This window comes from Asterias amurensis, chromosome 10 (genome assembly GCF_032118995.1).
Source record: "Asterias amurensis chromosome 10, ASM3211899v1".
Taxonomy (NCBI): domain Eukaryota; kingdom Metazoa; phylum Echinodermata; class Asteroidea; order Forcipulatida; family Asteriidae; genus Asterias; species Asterias amurensis.
In genome coordinates, this window is record NC_092657.1 from 21,920,287 (window position 1) to 21,939,559 (window position 19,273).

At 38.4% G+C, this 19,273-nt stretch overlaps 2 long non-coding RNA genes across 2 annotated transcripts; one reads left to right on the forward strand and one right to left on the reverse strand.

The window, feature by feature from the left end:
* Window positions 1-5,190: 5,190 nt before the first annotated feature.
* On the reverse strand, window positions 5,191-8,471 carry LOC139943124 (uncharacterized). Its single transcript, XR_011786754.1, has 3 exons — window positions 8,254-8,471; window positions 6,948-7,074; window positions 5,191-6,330 (listed from the first exon to the last, which is right to left on the reverse strand). It is a non-coding gene; the product is annotated as an uncharacterized lncRNA (long non-coding RNA).
* A 1,906-nt stretch (window positions 8,472-10,377) lies between these two features.
* On the forward strand, window positions 10,378-13,022 carry LOC139942930 (uncharacterized). The gene is made up of 3 exons (XR_011786715.1): window positions 10,378-10,704; window positions 11,867-11,993; window positions 12,607-13,022. It is a non-coding gene; the product is annotated as an uncharacterized lncRNA (long non-coding RNA).
* Window positions 13,023-19,273: the final 6,251 nt, after the last annotated feature.

The following is a 19,273-nucleotide window of genomic DNA, read 5'->3' on the forward strand; positions in this document are numbered from 1 at the left end:
CTGCCAAAACGGGCTGCCCATGTGAATAGTTGAACAACAGTAATTTTTTAAACAACTGACATTACATTTCTAAGGGAACTGCGGGTGGTAAACCTTTCAGTTTTTTTAAGAAACCGTTTTGTCCACATGGATATTAAGTCTGCTCAGTCTTCCGTTAATAATTAATTGCCTTTGGGTCAGCAAAACTTGTGTCTGGCGTTTGATTACTGGTATTAAGAACTGTATTATAGGTCATTTCAAATTTGTTTTTAGGTGGTTCCACCGTTGTAAACCGGGGGGGGGGGGGGTCTGGCGGGCCCAATGAAGCAAAACATGTCTGGCGGTTGATACTGGTATTATGAATAGTGTTATTTGGTAATTTCAACTTGGTTTCAGGAGGTTCCTCTTATGTTTAACCCGGGGGAGGGGAGGTGCCTGCCGGGCCTAATGCAGCAAAACATTTGTGTTGCGGTTGATATTTGTTTTAAGTTACTGGTCATTTCAACTTGGTATCACGTAGTTCAGTTCATGTCTTGTTGAAATCAACTGGCAAGCACACCTCACTGAACCACAATTCCAGACCAGAGGACATGGATCTCGCTTCTACATCCCGCACTGCAGCAATCAGGTCTATGTATCATCATTCTTTCCTCGCACAATTAGGGACTGGAACTGCTTGAAGACGGACCCTGCACTCTCACCCTCTCTAGATGCATTCAAGAATGTACTGAGGGTCTCACCTAGTATACAAATATTGTCTGCTTCGAGTGCTATGGTTAAAACTATGACTCCCGAGGTGATCCCCTGAGCGTTCTATTTTCCCGAGGCGAAGCCGAGGGAAAATAGTACGCTCCGGGGATCACCGAGGGAGTCATAGTTTTTAACCATTGCACGAGTAAAAGCAGTCAATATTTGTTTTATAACACCCCAAACATTTCTAAATACTGTACTATTATTATTAAGTTACAGACCTGAATGCTACAATCCACGGACGACGCGAATACAGATTGCAAACACTTTTACTGACTGTGTTGCATGTAGTGTCGTGCAATCCGAAATGGTTACAGACTATTAATTTATCATCCTCGTGCACGCAACGGACGTCTGGGTACTGCACGCCGTGTGCTAGTCTGTCGGACTAGCGCACGGCGCCATGTGCTAGTCTTCGGACTAGCGCATGGCAAACCGACGCGCTATCACACGGCCGTCGTCTAGCAAAACTAAGACATGTCATGTGACGCGCTCTAAACCAATGAGCAGGCAGAATACTTGCAAGGGGTGTTATAATTAGTAATATTGCTGGCCAGTTTTTACTTGCACCATGTATATTTTTGCACCTGATTGGCTTACGGTCCCATGGTTTCACGCGTGAGCCCAGCCACAGTGCGGTAATCTTCAAATTTTCTGAAGCAGCACTTTAAAGGAAGAAGAAGAAGTTCCACCGCTGTTAACAAATGGGGGGGAGGGGGGGGGGGGGGGTTGTCGATGGCGGGCCTAGTGCAGCCAAACTATGAATCTAGGGCCACAACTTAAATACCAAACTTCGTTTTAGCCAAACGGCTGGTTTCGTTATTTAATTAGGGACTCTTAAAAAAAAAAAAAAAAAAAGGGGAGGCTTTGGCCCATTTTAAGAGGATGTATCTCGGAAACAATATGGAGTATTGAATTAATGCTGTGTGTGTGTTCATTTTAGCAATAATGGGACAATAATTTTAGCAGTTCATCCTAAGTTCTAAAAAATTAAACTTGGACACAAATGAAGTAAGATGAGCAGTGGCCAAGTGGAAGGGCTCTGGACTCTGCGGCACCTAAAGATCCCGGGATCGAATCCCGTTGCCTCACAGATCGAGGTTTTTGGAAAATTTATAAATATAACATTGTTAAATGTCATAATTGAAAAGTGCATCGAGTCGTTTTATGTTTCTTTCCCACTCTCAAAAATTTTTTTTTTCCAAGAAACTGCATTTGAATTATTGGTATTGAATAATAATAATAAGTTTATCAACATTAGCAAGGCAACAATATAACGTCATAAAATGTTCAGATTAATTATGCTTTTTTCTAATTTAATAAATAGTAAACAATAAAATAAACAAAGCGCCTATGTATATACCTTTACCCAATGTTAAAGCACTGTTTGTCAATGCAATAGAATCATGTGTTAAGTATGAATCGAATATTTATGTAATACTATTGCTTTTAGTTAGCCGCGTTTAAATGCCCGTTAGAGTTAAACATGTGTTTATAACAAACAATAGCAGTTCTTAAACATGGTACGGGGGTTGTTTAGTGAGTATTCTGAACCATTTAGAAGCCAGATATGTACAGAGAAAGGTATAAAGGTGGGCAGGATGGATGGGCTCCAAATCTTCTTAATTGCAGAAGAGGAGGATGACGAACAAGAAAATCGTCATGGTCGCCAACACCAGCGTGCACAAAGAGTTTGTAGGGACAAGGTGAACTCCTTAGAAGAGTATGAAGAAGGGCACCTTGTTAATGGCTTTTCCTGATGGTTTAAACAAACAAACCATCAAACAAACAACTTTGTAGTTTAATCAGGAATTAAATTGACGATCTTGGCCAGCTGGGTATTTTTCATTATTTATGTTTTATGTCAACTTTTATTTTATTTTTTTTATTTTTTGTAACAAATTATTTTCGATTTGCAGTTATTTCCTTGACCCACCTATCCACAATTTCGAACACAAATATAATTTGTTTCACACTGACTATTTGTAGTCCTTTGCAGATCAGTTTTGACGCTCAGGAAACGAGATGGACATTTCTGATATGATAGCTTTCCAGGCGTCACCTTTTTTCTGGTTTGCTTTGGTGTCACATCGTTTGTCACCAATAATGGAAAAGAAGTCCCTCATGGTCTCAACGAGAGCCACCCTTTCGTCAGCGGTGAAATTGTCACTGCGTTGGTTTTAATCAGCCAAGGCTGTAGAGTATCGAAGTAACGACCTGCTGAAGATTTCTCTATACCTATGCCTATTATATGTTCATGTTGTTGCGCAATCCTCTATCTACATTACAATGTATTTAACAATAGGGACCTCGGTCAATAAGTTTAAGACTGTCCCATCCTCGTGTAACTAGCTAGTTACACAAGGATAACTAAGCAACTATTTAAGATATTTCGTAAGACTTGTTTAATTCAGGTGTTTAGGAAGACGCGTGTAACTTGGATTTATCCATGTATATATACTACACTAGTATAAAGATAAACGCCTTTCGTAGTTACGGCCCTACATGTTTTACTACGTTATGATTAAAAGCTGTTCATTCTTAGGTTGAATAATAATCTCGAAGGCAGCTTATGTAAGAAAATCAATGGCCAAGAGGAATGGCTTTGGACTCTTCACCGAAAGGTCCCTGGATCGAACCTCGCTGCTTTAAAACTCGAGGTGTTTGAGCAATTTGTATTTTTTTTTCTTATTTAAAAAGTGCTTTCCCACTCTCTAAATATGTTTTTACAAGGACATGGATTTGAGTTTACTTTGTGGTATTGAAATCAAATTACATATTTATCGAAAGTGGCCTGGGGACCCACCATGGTATAGTGCTTCGGTGTCAGACTCCCAAGCCAAAGATGCCCTGTATACACAATTATTATTAACGATAAAGCACTGTATATCCATGCTTGCCATAATGTCCTGTGTAAAGTATAAATCGAATATTCATGAAGTCTTAAATGCGAACTATCCTGGGGGGAGGGGGGGGGGGGGGAAGGGGACCCACCGTGGTGTAGTGGTATGGTGTCGGACTCCGAAGCCAATAGCTCCCGGTTCGAGCCACGGTGGGGACAGCATGGTGACTGGCCAGCCGCAAAGTCTCGACCTCCCAGTTCGAGCTCGGTTGAACTGAATTCAAACTTTGGAATGAAAACAGAAATCCCTCAGTATTATACGTCTTGCTAAAGTTGTCAACTATCAGGGTGGTTTAAGTCTGATGTCGTGACTGGTGGTGATATTGACCAAGATCTGTACATCAAAACGTTTTCTAATCAGAACTAATTTTAAAAGTAAACATTGAATCTTTATCATCGCTATTGGTTCCATCGAAATAATATTAAAATGCAACGAACGTCAGAGGGCGGTGATGCGGAAAATGAAACAAAGCAACACAAACACAAAAATACTGCACAAACACAAGGTAAACCAATATATGAGAATGAGCGAAACCTACAGTGGTTGATGAAATAATATCGGCCAAATCGGCTCATCCAAACGTAAGCAAAGAATTAACACTCCAACCTAGCTCGTCACCAGGCAGTAGACCGCTAGCCCATTTATTCGGCACTTGACCAATAAATGGACCATTTGTTCATTGGTAATAAGCTTTAGGTTAACAAATAGGAAACGTGAATGGGACAATAAGATAGACAACTACAAGACATAAACACGGTTGTAATATCAACGCTAAATTGTAGGTTCGAAAAAAATCATATTTTATCTTTTGCCTATTCATATCTTTAATCTGCAGTTTGCAAAATATGTTAAATTGTAGTGTATTGTATTGTCACAACTTGCACAAGTTTATCTCATGGCAATAAATAAAACACTAGCACCCACAAAAGTTTGCCTGAACTGTGTTTGTGTATTGTCAAAAATGTAATCCGTTTTTGGTTTATTGTCTTGATCATTGGGTGGCTGCAACACACGTAGACTGAACAATTATACAGATGTTAGTCTTGGATTGACTTAGACTTGACTGAAGTCCCAATCCCGTGCCATCGCCAGAACACTAATGTTTTATGATGCTCTGCATTCCCCAACCTGTTCCGTTGACCGTGCGGCGATCGAGCGCGCACTGTACTGTATAAAGGCCCGGTCCCACGTACTGCAGCGATAACTAGAACGATAACGATAACGACGCAAAGAGAACGCGTTCTATTTGTTGAATGAGCGTGTGCATGCTCAGCGTGGAGCAATTCAACCAATATAATGCGTTCTCTCTGCGTCGTGATCGTTTTCGTTATCGCTGCAGTGTGACTCGGCCTGCTTTAAGGCCGGTTTATAGTCGGTCGCGCGATATGAATTTTCCTTTAGACTGGACTCACTCGGGGATAAACAAAAACACATCATTTTCACTTTGTTTTCCGTGTTTTTACATTCAACCAATTTAATAAAATTAAAAAAAAAACTGAAAAAACCCGTTGCAGCCACGTCCTTTAAAAAACTCGTTAAGTTAAGTTTGTGAAAAAATCTCAATAATGTCACTTAACCAGATCAGATATCAAATTATTAAGTCTGCGAGCATACAAAGAGTTGTTTTCGAAGTTGTATCAATGAATTTTGAAATTAAGTGTTTACTTAATATTCTGGAAACAGCATAGTATTATTTGAAAAACATGTTTGGGTTTCTTTTCTCTGAAAGGGAACATCGATGGGAAGCGTTATATATTGTAAAGCAACAATTCCGTTAGTTTTTCTCAACCATTGCTGTTCTGAAGTGTACCAAACATATGACAGGCATTAAATCGTTCGGTTTTACAAATACAATTCCCACACTTCGAATCAGCGGTGCAGTCAGCAGGGAGGGGGGAGTGGCTACCCCAAACAAATAAAATACCCCCCCTCCTCTGAAAAAAAGGGAAAATGGACAGGCAGCCACAAAATGCCATAAGCACCCCCCTCCGCACAGCATACTCCTTCCCGACTAACAAAGCAACCCCTGCCCACATGTTAAAACTACTAACCCCTAGCCCTCCCCATGAAAAGTCATAGCCATACCACTGCTTCCGAATCACTTTGTGTCAATATTGGTATGAAAAAGATACAAGCCACACAATTCAATAAAGTGTCCAGAATTTAACTATTGAACTTTGTGAACTCAACAAGAGAAAAGAAACAGACTACTGTTTTTGACTTGTTCATTTATTTATTTCAAATCAACTTATAATGAAATTAAAGGTACAATTTACTTAATAAACATAGCGAGCAAGAGAGTGATCAGTATGTACAGAAGAGGACAACGAACATTAAGCTATAATTTTGCATAATTAATGCAGCGGCAAATTTATCAATTTTTACCGATTATATTTTAAATAATGTTTTTTTTTAGAAAAGCAAGTGCATAAATCATCAGGAATGACTTGAGTAGCTGTAGAATGTTTGTAGTAAATACAATGCAAAGGAAATTTAAATTGATGGGCTATCATTGTTAAAGTAAAGTTTTAAAGTTAAGGATTTTATCGCAGCTTTTCTTCAACATTATTATCATTGATGTATCAGATGTATGTGTCAAAGGATGTCCTTCTTGTGTCCATTTGTTTTTATCACAGATGCTGCAAGTGTGGCTGGCAAACTTGAAGTTTTGTTGTGTGTAGAAAGTATGCCCACTGTTCTAATACAGGGAGACAAAAACAAACAAAAACATTGTAACAAAATCCTTCAATTGTTAACATAATACTCTTTTTCAATTTGACCTAAGATTGGGACTTTAACAAAATACAAACTTCACCTGCAAACTTGCAAAAAAACAAATTCATTATGTTACATAGCCCTATCTTCATGAAGAGTTTTCCAACAGTTTGTTTACATGGTTAATACAACCAGGGCTCGATTTGGCGGAAAAAAAATCACAAGACTTTTACTGGACCAGAGAATCTGACAAGACTGGGATCGATATGAGGAGAACACTTTCTACACACTACATTGAAACTGCTGTTGGAACAAGCACTAAAAGAAGATATATTGGCATTCAATAGATATGTGTACTAAAATGCAATGAGGTGTTATTCAAATTAAAAAACACAATACCACTGGACTTGTACGGTCGTAAGTTTACTGGCCCAACGCTATAACCACTGGACTTGGCCTGTGGTCCAGTGTTGATTTCGAGCCCTGAAAACCGACACAATCAATTATTGTATGAGTTGGAATTGTTTTATGCATATTCTACTAATTGTGTGTCCAGAATACATCAAGCAATGCCATTGTCCCTGGATGTAACCATCATACCTGTTTCTATATGATGCTGATCAGTTGGCAACTCAATACTTGTTGGTTTTCCCTGAACCTCTGATGGCCTGCTCCTTTTCACAAAGGGATGTGTACATCAATCTCCCATAGCATTTGCCACTTTATGCTGTTCAAAATACAAAAGTTAACAATTGAACATGTAAAATTTAGCTTTATATTAATTTGAAAAATACAAGTATCCATAATACCTAACAATCTGCAAACGAACTAGAATCGGTAAACATGAGATCCAAGTCATATTCAGTAGAAAATTTATAAAAACAGCCCACTGTTTTTTGTTCCACTGTTGGGGACCTTTTAACTTTTTAAAAACACTAGTTGTTCCTCACTAAACTGAGAAAAAAATAATAATAATAATGTGCAATTTCACTCCAAAAAGGGCTTGGTATGGGCAACAAGAAGAAAACAGTTCAAGAGTCAGACGAAAGTTATTCGGGGGAGTTGCGGTCAGGAATTAAATTAGTAAAATTACTTCATACAATCAAACTGGGTACTACCCTAAGTAGACCAATGGACCGAAAAATCAGTGTATCAAATGTATGTAGCATTTTTAATAAACATTTACCTGTTTACCAAAATACTACTACTACTAAGCAGTAAAGTACCAAGAGTTGTTTTGACTTGGGTTGGAACGGAACAATTCTTTTTATGTAACATAACATTTTGCAGCATATGTATTTGTCTTCGTCTGCTTACACTTCTACAGGAAATAAAATGGTGCACCGATTGTAAAGATAACAACTTGCCGTTAGCCTCTCTATCCTTTACGACTCTTAGTGTTTGAGAGGGTCACATAAATAATATATATATATAAATGTTTCAAAATACCGTCCGACCGTCTGTGTGTTCAATTGTAAATTTGGATTACATGACTGTTTCTCCTATGTTAAAAAACAAGCTACTCGTGTTTATTATATAAAAAAAACTAAGTTGTACTGCTATTGCTAAGTTAAAGTAATGTCAAGTGATGAGTCGTGAGATCAGTCAAGTCAACTCGACCCAAGAAAGTTTAATTAAGCTAAGAAGGGTAAAGCAAGAACATGCAGCATAAACCAAAGCTGTCGTATGACATACAGTAACACCCAGTTTTGTTCGATGAAAAACAATGTATTACAATACATTTGAATAGTAGTAGTGGGGGTACGTGTGTGTTTGTATCAAGGATTCAAGGTATTTTGTTTTTAGTGTGATCTGTATTCTTTGTGCATACGGCTACGCATACACAAAAAAAACTGCCCCACTCGGTAGACGTTTTTTCGTTAATTTTACTGTTTAAAATACTCACACATTGACTGCAATGTTACTGTTATGATTGCCCATGCAGTTTCCTTCCTGTCGACATGTTCGTAACTTTTACCAGCTCAAAAAATCGAACGTAAACAAGAAAAAAACTAACTTTTTAGGACACCGCTCAGCGAACAAAGTTACGGTCGTCCATTTTGTTTTATTTGTAAGCGGCCTCTTGATAAATTTGCATATTCGTCGTTTCTCGGTAATCCAACGATTCTATTGGTTCACGGATGAAAAGTGAGGTCAGCGATCGTGTCAAAGTTCAATTAGTTGAACTCTGTAGCGACGTCGCCAGCGCCTTTCATTCAGCGACGCATCGCTGAGCATCGCTGAGGTCTCGACGATGACTATATAAACTGTGTTTTTTAGGATCGCGCGTCAAGATTTCCATCGCGCGACCGACTATAAACCGGCCTTTAAGGTGGTGTGATATGCTTAGGGACCTCTCACACGAGAATGGGACTTGAATCAAGTCTAGGGTTGATTCAGATGCGAGTCGAATGGTAATTGGCTTATTTCTAGGTCAGCTAATTACGAAATCAAAATGACCCAGAGTCAAAATGAAGCTTAATCAAAGTTAAAACTAAACTTTTACCCACCCAACCTTACCCGGCAATGGATCATACCCACAATAACATACGGGACAGGGATAGATGTTTTATGTTGTAATATACTAAAATCCCACTTTCGTGTGAAACTGTCCTCCAAGAAAAAGAAGACATACTTCGAATGGATTCATTGAAAAAAGGCACAAAATGTTCTTGCACCCCAGCAGCCGATTCCACGAACCTGTACGCAACTGCTTAAAGGCCGGTTTATAGTCGGTCGCGCGACGGTCGCGCGATGGAAATCGTCGGACGCTGAGGATCGCTGGACGCTGGCATTTTTTGCACAGTTTATAGTCATCGCGCGATGGGATGCAGTTTGTACAGTATACACATACCCAATTAATTATGTTAAAAAGAAAACCATCTTTCTCAAATTGTTATCAGCGTTATGAACAACCAAAAACGAAGAATTTTAGTTTATTTGATATGAATTTTCCTTTAGACTGGACTCACTCGGGGATAAACAAAAACACATCATTTTCACTTTGTTTTCCATGTTTTTACATTCAACCAATTTAATAAAATTAAAAAAAACTGAAAAAACCCGTTGCAGCCACGTCCTTTAAAAAAATCATTAAGTTAAGTTTGTGAAAAAAAATCTCAATAATGTCACTTAACCAGATCAGATATCAAATTATTAAGTCTGCGAGCATACAAAGAGTTGTTTTCGAAGTTGTATCAATGAATTTTGAAATTAAGTGTTTACTTAATATTCTGGAAACAGCAAAGTATTATTTGAAAAACATGTTTGGGTTTCTTTTCTCTGAAAGGGAACATCGATGGGAAGCGTTATATTGTAAAGCAACAATTCCGTTAGTTTTTCTCAACCATTGCTGTTCTGAAGTGTACCAAACATATGACAGGCATTAAATCGTTCGGTTTTACAAATACAATTCCCACACTTCGAATCAGCGGTGCAGTCAGCAGGGAGGGGGGGGGGAGTGGCTACCCCAAACAAATAAAATACCCCCCCTCCTCTGAAAAAAGGGGAAAATGGACACGCAGCCACAAAATGCCATAATCACCCCCTCCGCACAGCATACTCCTTCCCGATACAAGCCACACAAATCAATAAAGTCTCCAGAATTTAACTAGTTTTAACTTTGTGAACTCAACAAGAGAAAAGAAACAGACTACTGTTTTTTGACTTGTTCATTTATTTATTTCAAATCAACTTATAATGAAATTAAATGTACAATTTACTTATTAAACATAGCGAGCAAGAGAGTGATCAGTATGTACAGAAGAGGACAACGTACATTAAGCTATAATTTTGCATAATTAATGCAGCGGCAAATTTATAAATTTTTACCGATTATGTTTTAAATAATGTTTTTTTTTTAGAAAAGCAAGTGCACAAATCATCAGGAATGACTTGAGTAGCTGTAGAATGTTTGTAGTAAATACAATGCAAAGGAAATTTAAATTGATGGGCTATCATTGTTAAAGTAAAGTTTTAAAGTTAAGGATCCTAAAAAACACAGTTTATAGTCATCGTCGAGACCTCAGCGATGCTCAGCGATGCGTCGCTGAAAGGCGCTGGCGACGTCGCTACAGAGTTCAACTAATTGAACTTTGACACGATCGCTGACCTCACTTTTCATCCGTGAACCAATAGAATCGTTGGATTACCGAGAAACGATGAATATGCAAATTTATCAAGAGGCCGCTTACAAATAAAACAAAATGGACGACCGTAACTTTGTTCGCTGAGCGGTGTCCTAAAAAGTTAGTTTTTTCTTGTTTACGTTCGATTTTTGGAGCTGGTAAAAGTTACGAACATGTCGACAGGAAGGAAACTGCATGGGCAATCATTACAGTAACATTGCAGTCAATGTGTGAGTATTTTAAACAGTAAAATTAACGAAAAAACGTCTACCGAGTGGGGCAGTTTTTTTGTGTATGCGTAGCCGTATGCACAAAGAATACAGATCACACTAAAAACAAAATACCTTGAATCCTTGATACAAACACACACGCACCCCCACTACTACTATTAAAATGTATTGTAATACATTGTTTTTCATCGAACAAAACTGGGTGTTACTGCATGTCATACGACAGCTGCATGCTGCATGTTCTTGCTTTACCCTTCTTAGCTTAATTAAACTTTCTTGGGTCGAGTTGATTTGACTGATCTCACGACTCATCACTTGACATTACTTTAACTTAGCAACAGCAGTACAACTTAGTTTTTTGATAATAAACACGAGTAGCTTGTTTTTTAACATAGGAGAAACAGTCATGTAATCCAAATTTACAATTGAACACACAGACGGTCGGACGGTATTTTGAAACATTTATATATATATATGTGACCCTCTCAAACACTAAGAGTCGTAAAGGATAGAGAGGCTAACGGCAAGTTATCTTTACAATCGGTGCACCATTTTATTTCCTGTTGTAAGCAGACGAAGACAAATACATATGCTGCAAAATGTTATGTTACATAAAAAAAATTGTTCCGTTCCAACCCAAGTCAAAACAACTCTTGGTACTTTACTGCTTAGTAGTAGTAGTATTTTGGTAAACAGGTAAATGTTTATTTAAAATGCTACATACATTTGATATACTGATTTTTCGGTCCATTGGTCTACTTAGGGTAGTACCCAGTTTGATTGTATGAAGTAATTTTACTAATTTAATTCCTGACCGCAACTCCCCCGAATAACTTTCGTCTGACTCTTGAACTGTTTTCTTCTTGTTGCCCATACCAAGACTAGAACCCTTTTTGGAGTGAAATTGCACATTATTATTATTATTTTTTTCTCAGTTTAGTGAGGAACAACTAGTGTTTTTAAAAAGTTAAAAGGTCCCCAACAGTGGAACAAAAAACAGTGGGCTGTTTTTATAAATTTTATACTGAATATGACTTGGATCTCATGTTTACCGATTCTAGTTCGTTTGCAGATTGTTAGGTATTATGGATACTTGTATTTTTCAAATTAATATAAAGCTAAATTTTACATGTTCAGATGTTAACTTTTGCATTTTAAACAGCATAAAGTGGCAAATGCTATGGGAGATTGATGTACACATCCCTTTGTGAAAAGGAGCAGGCCATCAGAGGTTCAGGGAAAACCAACAAGTATTGAGTTGCCAACTGATCAGCATCATATAGAAACAGGTATGATGGTTACATCCAGGGACAATGGCATTGCTTGATGTATTCTTGACACACAGTTAGTAGAATATGCACAAAACAATTCCAAATCATACAATGATTGATTGTGTCGGTTTTCAGGGCTCGAAATCAACACTGGACCACAGGCCAAGTCCAGTGGTTATAGCGTTGGGCCAGTAAACTTACGACCGTACAAGTCCAGTGGTATTGTGTTTTTTAATTTAAATAGTAACACCTCATTGCATTTTAGTCTATTGAATGCCAATATATCTTCTTTTAGTGCTTGTTCCAACAGCAGTTTCAATGTAGTGTGTAGAAAGTGTTCTCCTCATATCGATCCCAGTCTTGTCAGATTCTCTGGTCCAGTAAAAGTCTTGTGATTTTTTTCCCCCAAATCGAGCCCTGGTTGTATTAACCATGTAAACAAACTGTTGGAAAACTCTTCATGAAGATAGGGCTATGTAACACAATGAATTTGTTTTTTTGCAAGTTTGCAGGTGAAGTTTGTATTTTGTTAAACTCCCAATCTTAGGTCAAATTGAAAAAGAGTATTATGTTAACAATTGAAGGATTTTGTTACAATGTTTTGGTTTGTTTTTTTGTCTCCCTGTATTAGAACAGTGGGCATACTTTCTACACAAAACAAAACCTCCAGTTTGCCAGCCACACTTGCAGCATCTGTGATAAAAACAAATGGACACAAGAAGGACATCCTTTGACACAGACATCTGATACATCAATGATAATAATGTTGAAGAAAAGCTGCGATGAAATCCTTAACTTTAAAACTTTACTTTAACAATGATAGCCCATCAATTTAAATTTCCTTTGCATTGTATTTACTACAAACATTCTACAGCTACTCAAGTCATTCCTGATGATTTGTGCACTTGCTTTTCTAAAAAAAAACATTATTTAAAATATAATCGGTAAAAATTTATAAATTTGCCGCTGCATTAATTATGCAAAATTATAGCTTAATGTTCGTTGTCCTCTTCTGTACATACTGATCACTCTCTTGCTCGCTATGTTTAATATATAAATCGTACCTTTAATTTCATTATAAGTTGATTTGAAATAAATAAATGAACAAGTCAAAAAACAGTAGTCTGTTTCTTTTCTCCTGTTGAGTTCACAAAGTTCAATAGTTAAATTCTGGACACTTTATTAAATTGTGTGGCTTGTATCTTTTTCATACCAATATTGACACAAAGTGATTCGGAAGCAGTGGTATGGCTATGACTTTTCATGGGGAGGGCTAGGGGTTAGTAGTTTTAACATGTGGGCAGGGGTTGCTTTGTTAGTCGGGAAGGAGTATGCTGTGCGGAGGGGGGTGCTTATGGCATTTTGTGGCTGCGTGTCCATTTTCCCTTTTTTTCAGAGGAGGGGGGTATTCTATTTGTTTGGGGTAGCCACTCCCCCCCTCCCTGCTGACTGCACCGCTGATTCGAAGTGTGGGAATTGTATTTGTAAAACCGAACGATTTAATGCCTGTCATATGTTTGGTACACTTCAGAACAGCAATGGTTGAGAAAAACTAACGGAATTGTTGCTTTACAATATATAACGCTTCCCATCGATGTTCCCTTTCAGAAAAAAAGAAACCCAAACATGTTTTTCAAATAATACTATGCTGTTTCCAGAATATTAAGTAAACACTTAATTTCAAAATTCATTGATACAACTTCGAAAACAACTCTTTGTATGCTCGCAGACTTAATAATTTGATATCTGATCTGGTTAAGTGACATTATTGAGATTTTTTTCACAAACTTAACTTAACGAGTTTTGTAAAGGACGTGGCTGCAACGGGTTTTTTATTTTTTTTTTTAATTTTATTAAATTGGTTGAATGTAAAAACATGGAAAACAAAGTGAAAATGATGTGTTTTTGTTTATCCCCGAGTGAGTCCAGTCTAAAGGAAAATTCATATCAAATAAACTAAAATTCTTCGTTTTTGGTTGTTCATAACGCTGATAACAATTTGAGAAAGATGGTTTTCTTTTTAACATAATTAATTGGGTATGTGTATACTGTACAAACTGCATCCCATCGCGCGACGACTATAAACTGTGCAAAAAATGCCAGCGTCCAGCGATCCTCAGCGTCCGACGATTTCCATCGCGCGACCGTCGCGCGACCGACTATAAACCGGCCTTCAGTCCACTTACGCAAGGTTTATGGCGCAAGTTGCTCTATAAACATTGCGCAAGTGGACTTTACGAGGTTGCGCAAAGTTTCGTGAAATCGGCTGCAGGTAAAGTTATGTACTAAGTCTCAACTGCACGGCCCTGCCTTCCACTGATGTATGCGTCTTCTGTAACCATTATCTGCTAACTGTGCAAGTGCCGAATTGTATCGCTATCTGTGTGTGCTAAGCACGCCTTAAAACCTTGAGTACGCACGCGAACAAGCAAACAATTGACGTAAGCGCAGATACCCTTGCCTACGTCAGTAAAACGCCCGTGGGTGAAACAAACACCTGTTATTATTCGAGGTAAACTTTAAATTGTGTTGCTTAACAACAACATTGATTGTGTATATTTTTTGCTTCTTCTCTCGCTCCTGTTTTGTAACACTATACCATCGAACAACCTTGTCCTGTTTCCCCTGCACAGCGAAGGCATCAAGACACAACAAAAGAGCCACTCAAGCTTCCTCTAATCCGTCTCGGCGTTTATTAAACAAGCGTTTCGTATGAAACAGGTTAGGTTTAGATCTTAAAGGTACAACAGTATTTTTAGAACAGATACACAAATCGTAAACAAAAAACAATGTTGTTTTCTAAACTAAAGATATTAAGTAAAATCATAGTTGATGAGACGGTTTGGTAACACGGCATGAGAGTCGATTGTGGACGGTGAATTTGATTCGCAACATAAACTAATAGATGGGTACCTTTTGAAAAATAAGTTGATGGAAGTCAACAGAAAAGCAGTAGTAGGATGACTGTGAATTAAATCCACATTATCGATACCAAAACTTCACGCTAACATAATGTTTATCTCGGTTTCGAAACAAGAGTGGATGGTATTGATCGGTTGGACATTGGAAGCGTTGTATGTGAACTGTTTGTTTGTGCTCACAAATGATACCGTAGTAGTAAAGTTTATTACTGTTGTTCCAAACCTCAGTGATGAAGTTAAATGGTCAAACCGTAGTAGGGTTGTTTGTACACTTGGCTGATACTAAATCAGAGGCTGGTGTGGCTTGATAATAGCTCTGTTTCAGAGTGGTTCAGACAGTAAAAGGGTTGACTGTGAACTGTGTTAATGCATGCATTTCGTGACACCATAGAATAGGTTTGCATTGTTAAGCTAAATAATGGTCTACTCTCTAAAATGCAAAAGAGTGAAAATCACTTTTTGAAGAGCCATAATTAGGAGGAAAAACTCCTTTTCGAGTGGTCTTCCACTCTTTGAGATTGAAGTTTGCATCTTATTGAGTGATTTTTCATTCTGTCCTGGAATGAAACTCCTCTAAAAGAGTGAAATAACTACCACCCTTTTTAAAGAGCCGTGTGAGGGACAACTCGAAAAATAAAGAGTGGTGTTAATCACTTTTTTACATTTCAGAGAGTAGTAATTGCATAGAGTAGTTGGTATTATGCTATTGATGGGAAAATATTTTTAATCTTGTTTCCAGTCTACGCAATAGAGCAACTGGTGCTTGATGCCACGTCAGCAGCAAACGCTTATTAAATGTTGACGCTTAAATATAATTAATTGTTTTCACTTGGCTGGAAATGAAAAGGCAGTGACGAAGAAGTGAAATCACGACGCCCTTGGTGGGAAAACTCGGCCATTGCTAAACATCAGATCAATCGAGAGTGAACTGAGGAAGTCAACGCTGCCGCTGCCAAATTTGAGTTGCTGTTTGTGTCTCCAGATTATTGCACCGTGTTTCAAGACTGTCTGGCAATCTTACTCATGGTGACAATTTCAAAGTTTCAATGATGAAGATTTTGCTGCTAATCGGATTCCTGGTGTGGTGTACTGAAGGTTGGTGAAAATCTTTCCTTTTTTACCATATTATTGTTAAATTGGTGCTACGTCGTTGACTGCTGGCTGGTTGTGCATGTTCATGAATTGTTTTGTACAGGTTTTCTCTGCCAATGTCAACAGAAAATGTGTGGTTAATGATGGCGCTGCCAAATATATATATATTTTTTTTGTTTCACTTTTATTTGAACGATGTCTGGTATCACAATTTTTAAGTGATAACTTGTGGTCCGGTCAATTATTAAAATAGAGAACGCCATACAAGTTCGTGCATACAAAAGCGGGAAAAATATATTGTTTTTTCCTTCAAATTTATTTAAAATAGTGAATTAAATTATAATGAACATTGAACAGAAATATGTGAACGGAAAAATGTTCACGAAAAAGTTTAATGCAAATTCTGTGTGCATGTAATGCACAAATGTAATGCATGTAATGACAAAAGAGTGAATTTGAATCCGTGTTATTACAATTTAAAAACTATTTGGGGTTGTCCGATTCCGAATTGGAAGTTTTCTGTTTGGCAATTAACAAAAAGTTCAATGATCGACACAACGGTTCCATCAAAACTGAATGAACCGTTAACACGTTTTCTTTCTTAAAATCCAGCAGTAAAAACTTGCCAACCATTATGTTGTGAGGTGATTAAAGTTTGATTGTAACGGCTTTCTTTGCGTTATACTAAACAGAAAAAGGAGAGCATGAAAACTAACTTGCCAGGAAAATCTATATTACAATTTTGTGTGTGTTCAATCCTTTTTTATGTCTATCTTAATTTATTTTTCCGGTGTACAGCCGACGTATTTTATACACTTGTGTTGGCCAGTAAGACTACACAGTAATTTAACACAGGTCGAGTTGGTACCATCCTTGCATAATGCAACGCTTATAACACTCAATTAAAACTAAATAGCCAGGAAAACCTATAACTATTACAAGTGTGGGTTTTTACTTCATTTTATTGTCTATCTTAACTAATTTCCCGGTGTACGGCAGTCAAACTACACAGTAATTTCACAATGTTCGCATTGGTACCATCCGTGCTTAGGAAATTGGATAACACTTACAGAAAACTAAATGGCCAGGAAAACCAATGTTACATTATATTGTTTTCAGTCCAGTTATTATATATCTTAATTTATTTTAATTCATGGCAGTCAAACTACAAAGTAATTTCACAAACAGGTCGAGTTGGTCCAATATAATCTTACTAGTGAAACGCGTAGTATACTAATCAGCCCAGAGCACTTTGGTTAAAGGAACGAGGTACCAATATTTGACTACGGGAACTTTTAGTGGATAACCTGACATAATCAGATATGGAGGTCTGCCGGGGACCCCCCGCTGCATGTGGCGCATGGACCCCCAACAAAGAGGCAAAATAATGGGCTGGATCAAACATTCTAGGTACCACATGAAACCAAGTGGAAATCGTCATTACCATGATACTAAGTAAACAAAATCAACTGCCAGACAAATTTTCTGCTGCATAAGGCCTGCCAGACACCCCCTTCCCCAAATATTTAGTTTACAAACCTATGGGTTGAAAATAACCAGTTGTCAAATTACCTTAGATTTACATGAAACTTTGTTTAACTGTTCCACTATGGCTAAAATGAACACAAACCAAATATTAAATCCATACTCCATGTCGTTTCTGAGATACAGCCTCTTACAATACACTAAAATCTCCCCTTTTGGAGCTCCGCCCCCGGCCGACACCGCGCGTCGTGGTGGTATTCTTTCAAACGTTAAGCCCGTAATTTAATAACGACACCAGCTGTGCGGCTGAAAGGTGTATACTTTTTAAGTTGTGGCCCTTGATTCATAATTTGGCTGCATTGGGCCTACCAGACACCCCACCCCCGGGGTTCAACATCGGAGGAACGACCTAAAACCAAGTTGAAATTACCAATAGGCCTACTCTTAACACAAGACAATATCAGGCGCCGGACAAATGTTTTGCGCGGCAGACACCTCCCTTACCCGGGTTAAACAAAGGAATCACCTGAAACCAAGTAATGACCAAACACACTATTCTTTGACGTCCAGTATCAATCACCAGACGAAAGTTTTGCTGCATTGGGCCCTGCAGACACCTCCCTTCCCCCGGGTTAAACATCTGAGGAACCACTGAAACCAAGTTGAAATGTGACCAATACAATATTATTCTTAACACAAGTATCAACTGCCAGACGAAAGTTTTGCTGCTTTGGGCCCGGCAGACAACTCCCTCCCCCGGGGTTAAACATCAGAGGAACCCCCTGAAACCAAATTGAAATGACCAATAACAATATTCTTCAGAATCAACTGCCAGACAAAAGTTTGGCTGCATTGGGCCTGGCAGGCAACTCCCCCCCCCCCCCCCCGGGTTAAACATCAAAGGAACCACCTGAAACCAAGTTAAAATGGCCAATAACAATATTCTTAATACAAGTATCAACAGCCAGCCAGACGAAAGTTTTGCTGCATTGGGCCCGGCAGACAACCCCACTCCCTCGGGTTTTAGAAGAACCGCCTAAAACCAAGTTGAAATAACCAATAACAATATTCTTAATACAAACGGAAGTATCAACCGCCACACATATGTTTCTTCATTGGGCCCGGCAGACACCTCCCCAACCCCGAGGTTAAACTTCAAAGGAACGACCTAAAACCAAGTTGAAATTACCAATAACAATATTCTTAAAAACCAAGGGGGTGGGGTGTCTGGCGTGCCCAATGCACCAATTTTTTGTCTGGCGTGTTATGGTACTTGTATTAAGAATAGTGTAAATTGGTCATTTCAACTTGGTTTGAAGTGGTTTCTCTGATGTGAACCCGGGGGAGGGAAGGTGTCTGCCGGGCCCATCGCAGCAAAACTTTCGTCTGGTGATTGATATTGGTATTAAGAATATTGTTATCGGTCATTTCAACTTGGTTCAGGTGGTTCCTCTGATGCGTAAAACCCGCGGGAGTGGGGTTGTCTGCCGGGCCCAATGCAGCAAAACTGTTGTCTGGCAGTTGATAATGGTATTAAGAATATTGTTATTGGTCATTTCAACTTAAATTCAGGTGGTTCCTTTGATGTTTAACCCGGGGGAGGGGAGGTGTCTGTCGGGCCCAATGCAGCAAAACTGTTGTCTGGCAGTTGATACTTGTATTAAGAATATTACTATTGGTCATTTCATCTTAAATTCAGGTGGTTCCTTTGATGTTTAACCCGGGAAGGGTATATGTGTCTGTCGGGCCGCGCCCAATGCAGCAAAACATTGTCTGGCGGCTGATATTGTTTTCTGTTAA